At 38.0% G+C, this 13280-nt stretch overlaps 1 protein-coding gene across 2 annotated transcripts in view; it reads left to right on the forward strand.

Annotated features, from left to right (window-relative positions):
* Nucleotides 1–13280, forward strand: part of VPS41 (VPS41 subunit of HOPS complex) — a 196849-nt gene that overhangs the window by 108069 nt on the left and 75500 nt on the right. The gene's annotated exons all lie outside the window — the stretch shown is intronic.

A 13280-nucleotide genomic window follows, 5' to 3' on the forward strand; every position in this document is an offset into this window, starting at 1 on the left:
CTCCATGTAATGGTTAAGTGGCAGGTCCTTTAGATTCCAACTGCATTTTAAGGCACAAAGCCAAGATTGCACCAGCTCTGATTTCTGTTTGAGAACCAGCTCCTTTCATGCCCTCCCCAAGACTTATTGTTATCCTTAGGCTCTAGCAGCACTAACCTCATAGAGAAATGTCTGTGGGATTGTGCTCAGTTGCTCAGTCATGTCTGACACTTTGTAACCCCATGCACTGTAGTCCACCAGGCTCCTCTGTCCATAGAATTTTCCAGGCAATAAAACTGGAACAGGTTGGGATTTCCAACTCTGGGGAATCTTCTCAACCCAGGGATCCAATCCATGTCTCTTGTGTCTCCTGAATTGGCAAGTGGATTCTTGCCACTGTGCCACCTGGGAAGCATGTATCGAATTAATCAGTAGGAATTACAGATTGAAGCTAACATTTTTTATTTTAGATCTGCAGCTGACTTACTGCTAGGAAAAAATAGCTACCTTACGTCTCTTTGTTGATTTCAGGAAAGAGTAGCTTCAAAATTCTTCTTGATAAAGTGTTGTTATTTCTTCAGTAAACACTTTCTAGTTGGAAAATTTAAGTGAGACAGAGAATAAATTCACATAACTATAATTTAAACCCATGCGTTTTTATTTAAAACTCATTAGAGATGAAAAATGCCAAGTCACTAGGTTTTTGTATGTTTTTTAAGTGGCCTAAACCAACACACTTTCATTATCTCACAGTCAGAAATTTAAGAGTGGCTTTCCTGTACGGTCTGTTTTAGGGCCTGTCATGAGATTTCAGTCCAGATTTTGGCCAGGGTTGCACTCATCTGAAGGCTTGACTGGGGTTGGAGATTCTGCTTCTAAGCTATCTGCTGCCTTCTTAATAGCAATCCCTCATAAAATGTTGATAACTTAAAATATTGATAAGTCATTTTGGTTTAAGTATTTTCCAAGTGAGGATGCAGTTTTGAGTTCTAGCTTTCCAATTCCAGAAGTTAAAGACTTTAGAGTTGTCCCATATTTTTTCAAGGTATTGGTATGAAAGAACATATTAGGGATAATATAAATAATGTCCACATGGACTCAAACTTTTATGGTAGGAGTTTCTGTATAGATTTGTGTTCTTAATAATCACCTTGTTGGTATGGTTTAATAATTGCTTTTATACTGTGAAGGGTACCTATCATCTGATCTAATTTGCCAGAGTAGTTTTTGCTACATGAATGTCTTGTCAACTTGCAAGATGCCTGAGTTAACTGTGTCAATAACGTGTTCATCCTTCTACATAGCATTTGACATCTGTAGAAAGGACCAAGTGAATGTAACCCTTTGGGCCGAAACTTCTAGAGTAGTTGTAACTCTTTGGGCCAAAACTTGTTGAGCAATTGTATGGATAACGAAGTAGTCCAAATCCAAGTGCAGGCAAGGTCATATGGGAAAAACTTGGGATTGATACCAAGATTACATTGTGATAAGTACTAAAATAAGTAGAATTCACTGAATGCTCAACAGGCAAGAACATCAAAGGTTTGGTTCATCTCTTTGGTTATCACTCTCTGCTTGACAGATTTTTCTGTGTTCAGTGTTCTAAGAGGGAACATTCTCTTTTTTCCTGTTTTCCTATTCACGTCTCCAAAAATGCATGTGTAGACATTTCTTCCCAAGCACAAAAGATGCTTAATCATGTACATATAAAATAAAAACAGTTCAAGCTCTGGTGAAAAACTTGATACTGTTGAGTTAGAATTTCTGGTTTAAAATAGTTTAAAAGAAACACACACCAAAGGGTTAGTATGTTGTATAAAGGACTTAGGTTATTGAGCTTGATGAAAGCATATATGTGATATTCTGAAGTGAAGAATCATAGGATTTCACATGTCAATGTAAGTGATATTGTCATGTCTTTTTATTTTAATAGCTTTATTGATATATAATTTGCATGTCATAAAGTTCACCAGTTTAAAGAGTACAGTTCAAGAACTTTCCTGGCAGTCCAGTGGATAAGACCCTGCGCTTCCACTGCAGGGGCTACAGGTTCCATCCCTGGTTGGGGAACTAAGATCCTATATGCTGTGTGGCACAGCCAAAAAATAAAAAATGTACAACTCATTGGTTTTAATGTGTATACAGAATTGTGCAACCATCACCATAATCCAATTTCAGAGCATTTTATCATCCCAGTAATGAAACCTTGTCCCCATTAACAGTCGCTCCCTAACCCCTTCTCCCTGCTTCCTAGCCCCAAGGAACTGCTAGTCTATTTCAATTCTTTATAAATTTGCCTATTCTGGATATTTCATGTAAATTCTGGATGGCTTCCCTGGAGGCTTATGTGGTAAGGAGTCTTCCTGCAATGCAGGAGACCTGGGTTTGATCCCTGGATTGGGAAGATCCCCTGGAGAAGGAAATGGTAACCCACTCCAGTATTCTTGCCTGGAGAATTCCGTGGACAGAAGAGCCTGGCAGACTATAGTGCATGGGGTCACAAATTCTGGATATTTCATGTAAATTCTGAATATTTCATGAAAATGGAATCATGAGTACATGCCCTTGTGTCTGATTTCTTTCATTAATTTTCTAGGTACATCCATGTTGTAGCATGTATCAGTATTTCATTCCTTTTTATGGCCAAATTATCTTTCATCATATGGGTATATCATATTTTATTTAGCTGTTTATCAGTTGATGGACATTTGGGTTGTTTCTGTGTTTTGACTGTTGCATGTAATGGTACTGTGAACATTCATGTACAACTCTTTTATGGGGCCATGTATTTTAATGCCTCTTGGGTATAGGATGTTGGATCATCTAGTAACTCAGTGTAGCACACTGAAGAACTGTCCAGTCATTTTCCAAAGTGATTGCACCATTTACATTCTCACTAGCAGTATGTGAGGGTTTCACTTTCTCCACATTCTCACCCTCATTCATTTGTAGCTGTCTTTTTGATTATAGGCATCTGGTGTGTGGAAAGTGGTGATATCTCCTTGTTTTGATTTACATTTCCCTAATGACTAAGGTTGTTGAGCATCTTTAGTGCTTGTTGGCCATTTGTCTATCTTCTTTGGAGAAATGCCTATTCAGATTCTTTGTCCATTTTTCCATTGGGCTATTTGTCTTTTTTCTTTTTTTGCACAATTGTAAAATTTTTTTTTTATGTATTCTGGATTCACATCTCTTGCCAGTATGTTATTTGCAAATATTTTCTCCCAGTCTTTGAGTTGTCTTTTCACTTTATTGCTGGTATCAGTTGAGGTACAGAAGTTTTTAATTTTGCTGAAGTGCCGTTTATCTGTTTTTGTGTGGAATTTTTGTTTTCTGTGTGTGTGTGTGTGTGTTGATGCTTGTGTTTTTGGTATTGTATCTATGACATCATTGCCAAATCTAAGGTCATTAAGATTTATGCTTGTATTTTCTTCAAAGAGTTTTATAGTGTTAACTTTTAAATTTAGCTCTGGAATCTACCTTGAGTTAATTTTTGTGTATGGTGTAGGTAGAGGTCTGAATTCATTCTTTTGCATATGGATATCCAGTTGTCCCAGCCCTCTTTGTTGCAAAGACTGTTCCTTTGCCATTGTCTTGGGCCCTTTGTCAAAAATCAGTTAGCCATAAATGTTAGAGTTTGTTTCTGGAGTTTCAATTCTGTTGATTTGTGTATCTGTCCTTGTGCCAGTACCATTTTTAGTTTTTAGAACCACTGATTACTTACGGGATGACAAACAAATTAACTCCTTTTAAAACTTTTGATTTTGAGTTCTTTACCTTTAAAAAGCCATTTTTATACCATCATTCAAAATTCTGCAAATAACAAATGCTGGAGAGGCTGTGGGGAAAAGTTGAACCCTCCTACCCTGATGGTGACAGTGCAAATTGTTGCAACCACTATGGAGAATAATATGTCTGTTCCTTAAAAAACAAAATAGAGTTACCATATGATCCAGGGATCCCACTCCTAGGCATCTATCTGGAGAGAACTATAATTTGAAAAGATATATGTACCCCAGTGTCCATCGCAGCACTATTTATTATACAGTAGCCAAGATAGGGAAGCAATTAAATGTCCATCAACAGGTGAATGGATAAAGAAGATGTGGTGTACACACACATACACAGGAATATTATTCAGCCATAAAAATAATGAAATAATGCATTTGTAGCATCAAGGATCGACCAGAGATTATCATACTAAGTGAAGTAAGCCAGACAAATATAATATTGCTTATATGTGGAATCTAAGAATATAATATGAATGAACTTATTTACAAAACATAAATAGACCCACATTCGTGGAAAACAATCTTGTGATTACCAAAGGGGGAAAGGAGGGATAGATGAGGAGTTTGGGATTAACAGATACACACCGCTATATATAAAATAAACAACAAGGACCTACCGTATAGCACAGGGAATTCTACTCAGCATTTTGTAATAACCTGTAAGGGAAAAGAATATGAAAAAGAATAGATAAATATATATGTGTAACTGAATCACTTTGCTGTGCATCTACTTCAATAAAAAATAATGAAAATAGAATTAAAGGTCATTACAATTTTTCCTATTTATGTTAGAGATTTAAGAAACATTAGTATGTAAATATGCCATGTATTCGAGCTTCCCAAGTGGTGCTAGTGGTAAAGAACTTCCCTGCCAATGCAGGAGATGTAAGAGAACCAGGTTCAATCCCTGGCTTGAGAAGATCTCCTGGAGAAGGGAATGGCAACTCATTCTAGTATTCTTGCCTGGAGAATCGCATGGACAGGGGAACCTGGAGGGCTACAGTTCATAGGGTCCCAAAGAGTCGGACATGACTGAGGAACTTAGCACGCACGTGCCCTCTATTCAGGAACTTGTAACATACAAGCTGTTGACTGATTTCATTAAAGTTTATTGTGTAAATATGTATTTAGTGAATAGTAAAAACTAGTGTTTATTTAGTAAGTTATAGTGACTTCTTTGTATAGAGTTAAATAACTAGAGATTGCCAAAATGTACAGAAGCTTGGTATGCTTTGCAGAAATCTCTGGAAAGATTTCTTCCTTCTGTATGTGTATGGTGTGCACTTTTGAAGGTCGCCTGCACTACATGGTTTTGGAATTAATGTGTTTTGTCTGTTTTAAAATAGATTTATTTAGTTGAGGTTATTTCAGGGAATATTTCTGATTTCATTAAGAAATGCACCGTTGATTTTAAAAACTAAGAGAAAGACTCTTGGAAGGTGACATTAAGAAAGAGATAATATTGTGAAAAAAAATTCTTTTTAAGGTGTTAGCAAATTTTTAGGGGGAGTTGATTTTTTACTTATAACCGAGTTATGGCATTTTATACCTTTGTAAATGAGAAAAAAATCAAAATCTGCATTGACCCAATCACAACTCTGATCACTCCAACTGCAGTTTGCAACCAGTGCCGTAAACTAAGCAGAACACGTCTGCAGAGTCCAGCATTTAGCAAATGGTGATAACCTTGCACTAGACCTCCCTGTTTAGAGTACATGGCAGATCATATGGTAGAAAAAGAGCAAAGACAAGTATAATGTAACTGAGAGGTTAATTTGATCTTTAAAAAAAAAAGTGGAACAGTGAGTAGCCAAATGAAGGTGTAGTGTGGAATAAAGGCATTCTTAACCCTTAAGAATACTGATCTTCTGTAGACTGACAGCTAAATGCATCTAGGAATTACGTGTCAACTTCTGTAAACAATGATGAAAGCTACACAATGATCACAGAAGCCAAATAGGAAAGATGGATGTCCTACAGAGAGAATCTTGATGTCATTTCACAAGAAAATTTGATGGAGATTTTTAATTTAAGATTTTAGTTGATTTGATGGGAAAACCTAGTTATTGGGCGAGGGGTAAACATTTTTAAGAAAGTAATCAGAACATGCCTTTCAGAATAGTTCCACAAACTAGTCATGAAGGGGGAAAAAAACCTGAAACTGCAGTTTGACACAGTTGTTGATATTTCCTTTTTAAGGTTCTAGCTTCTTAGGTCTTTAGAGATAGCTCCTTATCCACCTGGGACTGGAAAGAGGAGGCAATAGTTCTGTCTGGCATAAACTTTTATTTTAGATTTTCAAGGTAACTTCTTAGTAGTTGAATGCCATAGCTGGATTTATGGACTCCAGCGCTTGACACATGAGCATAAAAAGCTTATTCTAAATTCTGTTTTGTTTCCATGTTGAAAAAAGAAAAGAGAAAGCACATCTCGTAAGAGTGCCATTGGAGAGAACTTTCAAACATGTGAATCGATGGATTTTTTTTTAAGTGTAAACCTTGTGTAGCAAGAATTCTAATGCATGAGCATAGAAATGAGGTATGTCTTCTAGAAATAAGTCTGCCAGGCAGATCTTGTCTGGTTTGCTTGTTGGTTTTTTAATTGCTCAACTTTCTCTGTCAGCAGATAAACTTGAGCTCCCTATGACCTTTACCTTTGAACTCTGAAATACCCTTCATAATAACTGATTCTCCTCCTTTGACAAATTATTAAATTGTCGCACTGCTGTTTGCAGCGGAGTTCATTTTTAGAAATGAGGTAGTCAGCTGTTTGGCATTGCAGTGAACTAGAATGAGGGGACCTGGCCACAGGGACAGCTTGCTTTGTAAGCTGGAAAGTGTCAGTCAGCAAACAAAGCAAGGACCTGCATGCATGAAATGAGAAAAAACGCTTCACTATTCAGGGCTGAAGGCTCCTGGCAGATTTTACCTGAAGGACAGAGGTAGAAGCATCAGCTAGCTTCTCAGTGTCCAACGTGATCAACAAACAACAAATTGCATGTTGGATTCTTTTTGGAAGAAGATACAATGGAGCAGTTTTTTGTAATAATGCGGAACTTTTAAAAATTCCCATAGCCCAGTAAACTCCTATGACCATTAAATGTGAAACGTAGTTAGTTGTAAGTCACTCAGTCATGTCTGACTGTTCACACCCCTTGGACTGTAGCCCACCAGGCTCCTCTGTCCATGGAATTCTCCAGGCAAGAATACTGGAGTGGGTTGCCATGCGCTTCTCTAGGAGGATCTTCCCAACCCAGGGATTGAGCCCAGGTCTCCGGCATTGCAGATGGATTCTTTACCAGCTGAGCCACAAGGGAAGCCCAAGAACACTGAAGTGAGTAGCCTATCCCTCCTCCAGGGGATCTTCCTGACCCAGGGACTGAACCCAGGTCTCCCACATTGCAGGCGGATTCTTTACCAGCTGAGCCACAAGGGAAGAGTGCTTCCTTAAATATTTGCTTGTCTCCTGGTCAGATGGAAACTGGGGTTCTTGGGGTCATAAAAGATCTTTTTCAATTTTTAAAAAATTTATTGAAGTATTGAAGTTGATTTGCAATGTTGTGTTAATTTCTGCTCTACAACAAAGTGATTCCGTTATATGTATTCTTTTTCATTATGGTTTATTAACAGGATATTGAGTATAGTTTCCTGTACTGTACAGTAAGACCTTGTTTATCCTGAAAAAGTCTTTGACGGCAGTTACACCACCCAGTCTGCTGACCAGTGGATCTAGAGAATGATACTTCTGCAGGCATTTAGATGCTTAATCTTAGGCAGTTTTCTACATGCAGACTTTTCTCACACATCACTTCTCAGGCAACCACCAAATTTATGTCCAAGTGGTTGCACATAGAACCATTGTAAATAAACACCTTCATCTCTTCTAGGCATGGTGTTATAAATTGTGGTTCCATTCCTAGAAATTCATCTCATGCTGTAAGCATGCCAAAATTGATTAAAAACTACCAACTAATAGGAAGTAAAACACAGTGTAACCTTTACAAATATTTCTTAGGTATGTAAAACCCAAGTTGCAAATAGCTATATTGTAAAAGTATATTTTGGTGGGTTTTTCTCTATGTACTGAACTGGCTGAAGCTAAAATTTTAAATCCAGGGCTTAAAAATAGAAATCACTTTCAATATCAGTGACAGATGTTTTTCCTTGCTTTCAAAATTAAGTTCATCCATCTCAAACGTTAGTTGCTTTTTTGATGTCAGTATGTAGAGCTCCCAACATTCTGGAGATGGATCCATGGCAACTGCATTTTCTTCAGTCATCCTCCTTGTTTCATAGCCATCAAAAACCTGGTGAGAACAGAAGTCTTTTTTTCTTTAATGAGTTCAGCTAACTTTTCTGTGTGTAATATTTCCGTATTGTTTGCAGCCCTTCCCTGGATTCTGATGTTAAGCTTACCATCTGTCTTCCTATAGTAATCAAACCATCCTTTGCTCCTTGCTGAAAATACCTTCCTTTGCATGTTGAGAATGCAGTGGTTGTTCTTTAGTATTTGGAGTAGTTATTGCCTGTGCAAAATTACTGTTGTAATTACTGATTTTTCAAGCCTTTGTCATTAAGCATTTGGGGATTCCCCCCCCATTATAAGTTAGTTTGTTTCCTTTTAGTTTTCTGATTCATTTTCAGCCAATATTCCTCTTTGATGTTTGTGACAGTGCAGATTTGAACCCACTCAAAGTCTAATGGTAGTGTATGTGATAGTGAATAGCCGTGTCAGTGCCATGCAGCCCTAGATCTCCAGGAACACACTTGCAGGGTGTGAGGGAGAGGGTGTGTTAGAAGGAGGGTGTTATAGGATTTGGGCTGTTGATGAGAGGTGGTGTGGGGAGGCTTTAAAGAAGTAGGAGTTTGTGCTGGGTCAGGTGCTGTCCTGAAGCAAGAGGTTTTCCACCACTGGGTATCTTAATACATCATATCCAGAGGAGGAAAGATAAAATCAAGGCTAAAGACATTGATAAAGAAGCAGTCTTTCCTTTTAGCCAGGTTAGGGAGGTGTTTGGTCATTTATGTGGCTTGGGAAATGTTGATATTTTGTCCATGTTCAGAGGTGATTATGGAGTGGTCCTGTTTTTCTCCTCATCTTATGGTCACAGGGCCTTGTCTTATGTCGGTGTTCTGTGAAATTGTTTATATTTACCCAGAGAACACCAAGACCCTGCTCTGAATGACAGATGAGCTCCTGCATGCCAGCTTTTTTCTTTCTTCATTGTGACAAATAAAATGCCCAACATTGGCTAGATGGCTTATTGAGGTACTTTATGAAAATAATACATACTATTTGATTTCTCTTTCTGGTAGAAATATAAATGTATGATATAGCAATTTCATGGAAAGCTGTATACCAGATTATTAACAATATTAATATTATTAACATGTTATTAACAATATCTGAGCAAGATTATTAGTGTTTTTTCTGGCCTTCATTGGCATTTATTTTTTGCTTTTTTTTTTTGTAGAAACTATGCCTTTTTTAATAATAAAAAGCAATAATAAAAGAATGTATAAAGTAATCTCAACTATTTTGGCTCTCTTTTCAACTTAACATTCTAAATCATATGAAATTCCCTACATTATTGAAGTCTAATCTTAGCTCAGATGTTCTTTAATGATTATGTAATTTTCCATCCTGCAGGTCAATTTAATTTTCTTAATCGGTCTCATATTATTGGATCATTAGGTTGTATCCAGTTTGGGGTTATCATAAATCATGCTGTATTGAAGTTAGAAATCTTTGGGTATGAACTTTTGTTTGTGCTTCTGAATGTTTTCCTAGCTCTGATTCTTAGGATTATAATTACTGACTCAAAGATTCCTAGTATCTTTTAGGCTCTTGATACATATTGCCAAGTAAAGGTACATTCTAGAAAACATACTGATTTATACCAGCTGTGTGTTTTAGAGGAGCCATTTTACCATATTAACTTGCCAATTTGATATACATAGAAAGAGACTCCATTGTTCTATTTTGTAACTTCCTTGAATTATTAGTGATTTTGAGCATTTTTATTTACTAGTCACTTATATCCCTTCCTTTGTGATTTCTCTGGTTGTATTCTTTGCTCGGGGCAGCTTTTAATATTACCATAGAAGCCAGGACAATGACGGCTGTCCATTTGATATTTATTGTCAGTTTGAGCGCAAATTATTGCTGCTTACTGAATAGCCTGCAGCCTTTTGTCCAATTTTAGCTAAACCTGGAATAATTATTCTTGTTCTAGGGAGGCATTATATAGGAGTCATAATGAGACTTTTGAGTAGATGCTGAACTGTGTACAAAGATGAGCATATTCTACTCCACAGATGTGTCTGCCCCTAGACCGTCTGTCCTGCTGCTTCCTTGAAGGCTCTTAAAAATACGCAGCATGCCCAGTTAAAGGCAGGCTCATTTGATTTGGTTTCTGCTGTAGGCAGAAAGGCTTTTTCCCCTTTTGCTTCATTTTTTTTTCCATTGAAGTATATAGTTGATTTGTTGTTGTTGTTGTTGTTTAGTTGCTAAGTTGTGTCAACTTTTTTGCCACCCCACGGACTGTAGCCCACCAGGCTCCTCTGTGCATGGGCTTTCCAGGCAAGAATACTGGAGTGGGTTGCCATTTCCTTCTCCAGGGGATCTTCCCAGGAGGAGCCACAGGAGCTCGGGTTTGATCCCTGGGTCAGGAAGATCCCCTAGAGGAGGGCATGGCAACCCACTCCAGTATTCTTGCCTGGAGAATCTCATGGACAGAGGAGCCTGAGAGACTACAGTCCATGGGGTCGCAGAGTCAGGTATGACTGAGCAGCTGAGCACACATAGCGTGCATCGTTGATTTACAGTATCATGTTAGTTTCAGATGTACAGCACAGTGATTCCACTAAATATCTGTGTGTATATATGTGTGTGTGTGTATATATATATATATTCCATTTCAATTTCTTTTCCATTATAGATTATTACAAAATATTGAGTATACTTTGCTGTGCTACATGGTAGGTCCTTGTTGGTTCCTTTTTGCTTTAATTTGAATTGAGTGAAGCACTTGTTCACATCCATAAACCTGTGTGTTCCGGTGACTCTTCCTGTTATTCAAGATTTAGCAGTTTTGTATTTTTCATAACCTCACTGTGCAAAGATCTCCTCCTGAGTCATCTGTGATTGAACTTATGTGTAGTTAAAATTAGAGATATTTGTTCATCACACGGAATGTTCATTCAAGTTGCATCACCCAGTAGATATTTATTCTACTGGGGAAGGGGTTCAACCTTGAACCCAGTCCCAGGAAATAGATCCTCAGGCAGCTGCAAACTGAAAAACAAACTCAAGGTTTTTGATTTGAACAACCAGCTCTGTTAAGTCTTCAGGATCCATGTGGAAGGCTGTTTGTTTGTTTTAGTAGAAAAGTTACTTTTTAAATGCCTCATTCATTTCTGGAATCCCATTTGTAGTTGTGAGTTGCATGTGCAGAAATGGCAGGTTGCTAGTTTGAATAGGAATCTTCCTCACATGCTGGCTACAATTGATTGCTAAACCCGTATAGGTGGGCGGGTAGACATAGATCTATATCTCTGTCCTTGCTAGGTTTTTGTTTTGTTTTTAACACAAAGGAACTGCTCCTCAGTGGCACCTCTTGTGTTTAACTTCTTTGGTTCACACTGAATTCATAGCTTGGATTTCTTGGCTACTAAATTGACTGTTACTTTATGTTGATATGATTTTTTTTTTTAAATTTCAAAGCTTATTTCTGGTACATAATTTACACAGGATTAATTAAGTTCAAGAATTTGTCAAAAACCTGTGTTGCTTTTCAGTTGTGCTTATTCAGATACTGCCTGGAAGCAGATGGCCTGTCACACGGGCTCTGGAAATCCACCTGTGTACAGAGACTTTCTCTGGTAGCAGTATCTGTCCTTTGCTGAATGACTTTTAATCAGGTTAACCCACTCTTCAGGAAAGGAGAGGGATGGACTAGAACTTGTGCAGAAAGTAACCACCGAATTTAGAGCAGTCATATATTTAGGAAATCCCCATTTTCTTCTTACATGATGTGAGTTTTTTTCTCAGTGATGGTCAGGAAGGCTGTGTGTTTTAAACTTTGGTACTAAGCCAAAGCAGGAAGCAGTACACAGGTGTTCTCTGCTCTGCAGACGGCTGCTGCTTGGTCATTTCTGTCTCCATCAAGATTCAAGACTCCTGTCTGCTGCCAGCCACCACCCCAAGTCTTCTCCATGCCCACCAATTTTTTTCTCACTTGCCTTCTTGACTTCAGTTTTATCCCTAATCTCTTCCAATCTTGGATTTAAAAATCCTTCTGTGACAAGCCCTCCTCATCATTATAGCCTTTGTTTTTACTGGGACAGTAAGATATTTGGCATATTCTAATTTGCTGGATTTCATTTTGCTCTATTTCTCTGTCATCTTGAGCTCTGGTATCTTCTCTGATTAAGCATTTATCTCTTGTGGAGTCTGTTTTCTCCAAGCCTCTCTGTCCTTTCTGGAGAAAATACCTTCACCCATGGGCTCAGACCCCAGCCTCAGCAAGCAGCGTTGCTGGTATTAGGTAGCCCAAATGACTCAAATGATTTATATACTTGGAAGAACACAAGATGATTAAAAAAGGTCCAATCATACTCCTTTTCCTCCACCAGGGAAGAATGGGTGATGGGTAATGATGGGTGTTAGGCTACCAGAATCGGCAGCTTTATTACAGCCCCATAGGAATCCCAGCCTGTGTGTGGGAGATTCTGGGATGTGGTATAAGAAAGTACTAGATAGATTTATCAGCACAGAACATAGGAGAATAAAGTATATTGCTGAGGATGTGAGGGCTCCTATTGAAATATAAGTACCAAGAGTGCTGACTGCCAGAATGTGGATTTATGGGAAATAAAGCCCTAAAATACTTTCTCCAACAAAAAAATAGACCTCTTGGAAACAGTTTTTCCTCTCTCTGTACTTAGCTCCCATTGAGCTTAAATTGCTCTCAGTATTGTGATAATGACAATTCAATATTACAGGATGTGGAAGATGAACCAAATAAATTAACCAGCTGCTTTTAAGGCTAGTTCCCTCAATGGCTTCCCCTCTAAAATGCTTTGTAGAAGATTCGTGCTCAGTAGGTCTCTAGGCAGTTTTATGGCTCTAAGAAAGAAATGGATTTTATTAAATGTCAGTGAAATACAAGCAGGTAGTTTTGTGGTAGTTAAATTAGCATAGAGTGTGTGTAAGAAAAGCAGCTTATCATGCCTTAAATCGCCGAAACAGAACTTTCCTTGGCCTTCCTGCCAGATGATGCGTTTCTGCCTGAAATTCGCATAGATTAGGATGGAAAAATCCTAACCCCTCCTATCTGAAACTACAAAAATGTTATCCATCAAATGCTGCATGTACAGCATAATTTTATTTGGAGAGTTTCAAAGGACAGTAATGGCAATAATTTTGTAATTTCTAGCTGACATTTAAGATTTTATACTGTGTGGACTGGGAGATAGGACTCATGAGTAAAGGGTTGAGTGAATTGGG

This window comes from Muntiacus reevesi, chromosome 6, assembly GCF_963930625.1.
Source record: "Muntiacus reevesi chromosome 6, mMunRee1.1, whole genome shotgun sequence".
NCBI classification, from domain to species: Eukaryota; Metazoa; Chordata; class Mammalia; order Artiodactyla; family Cervidae; genus Muntiacus; species Muntiacus reevesi.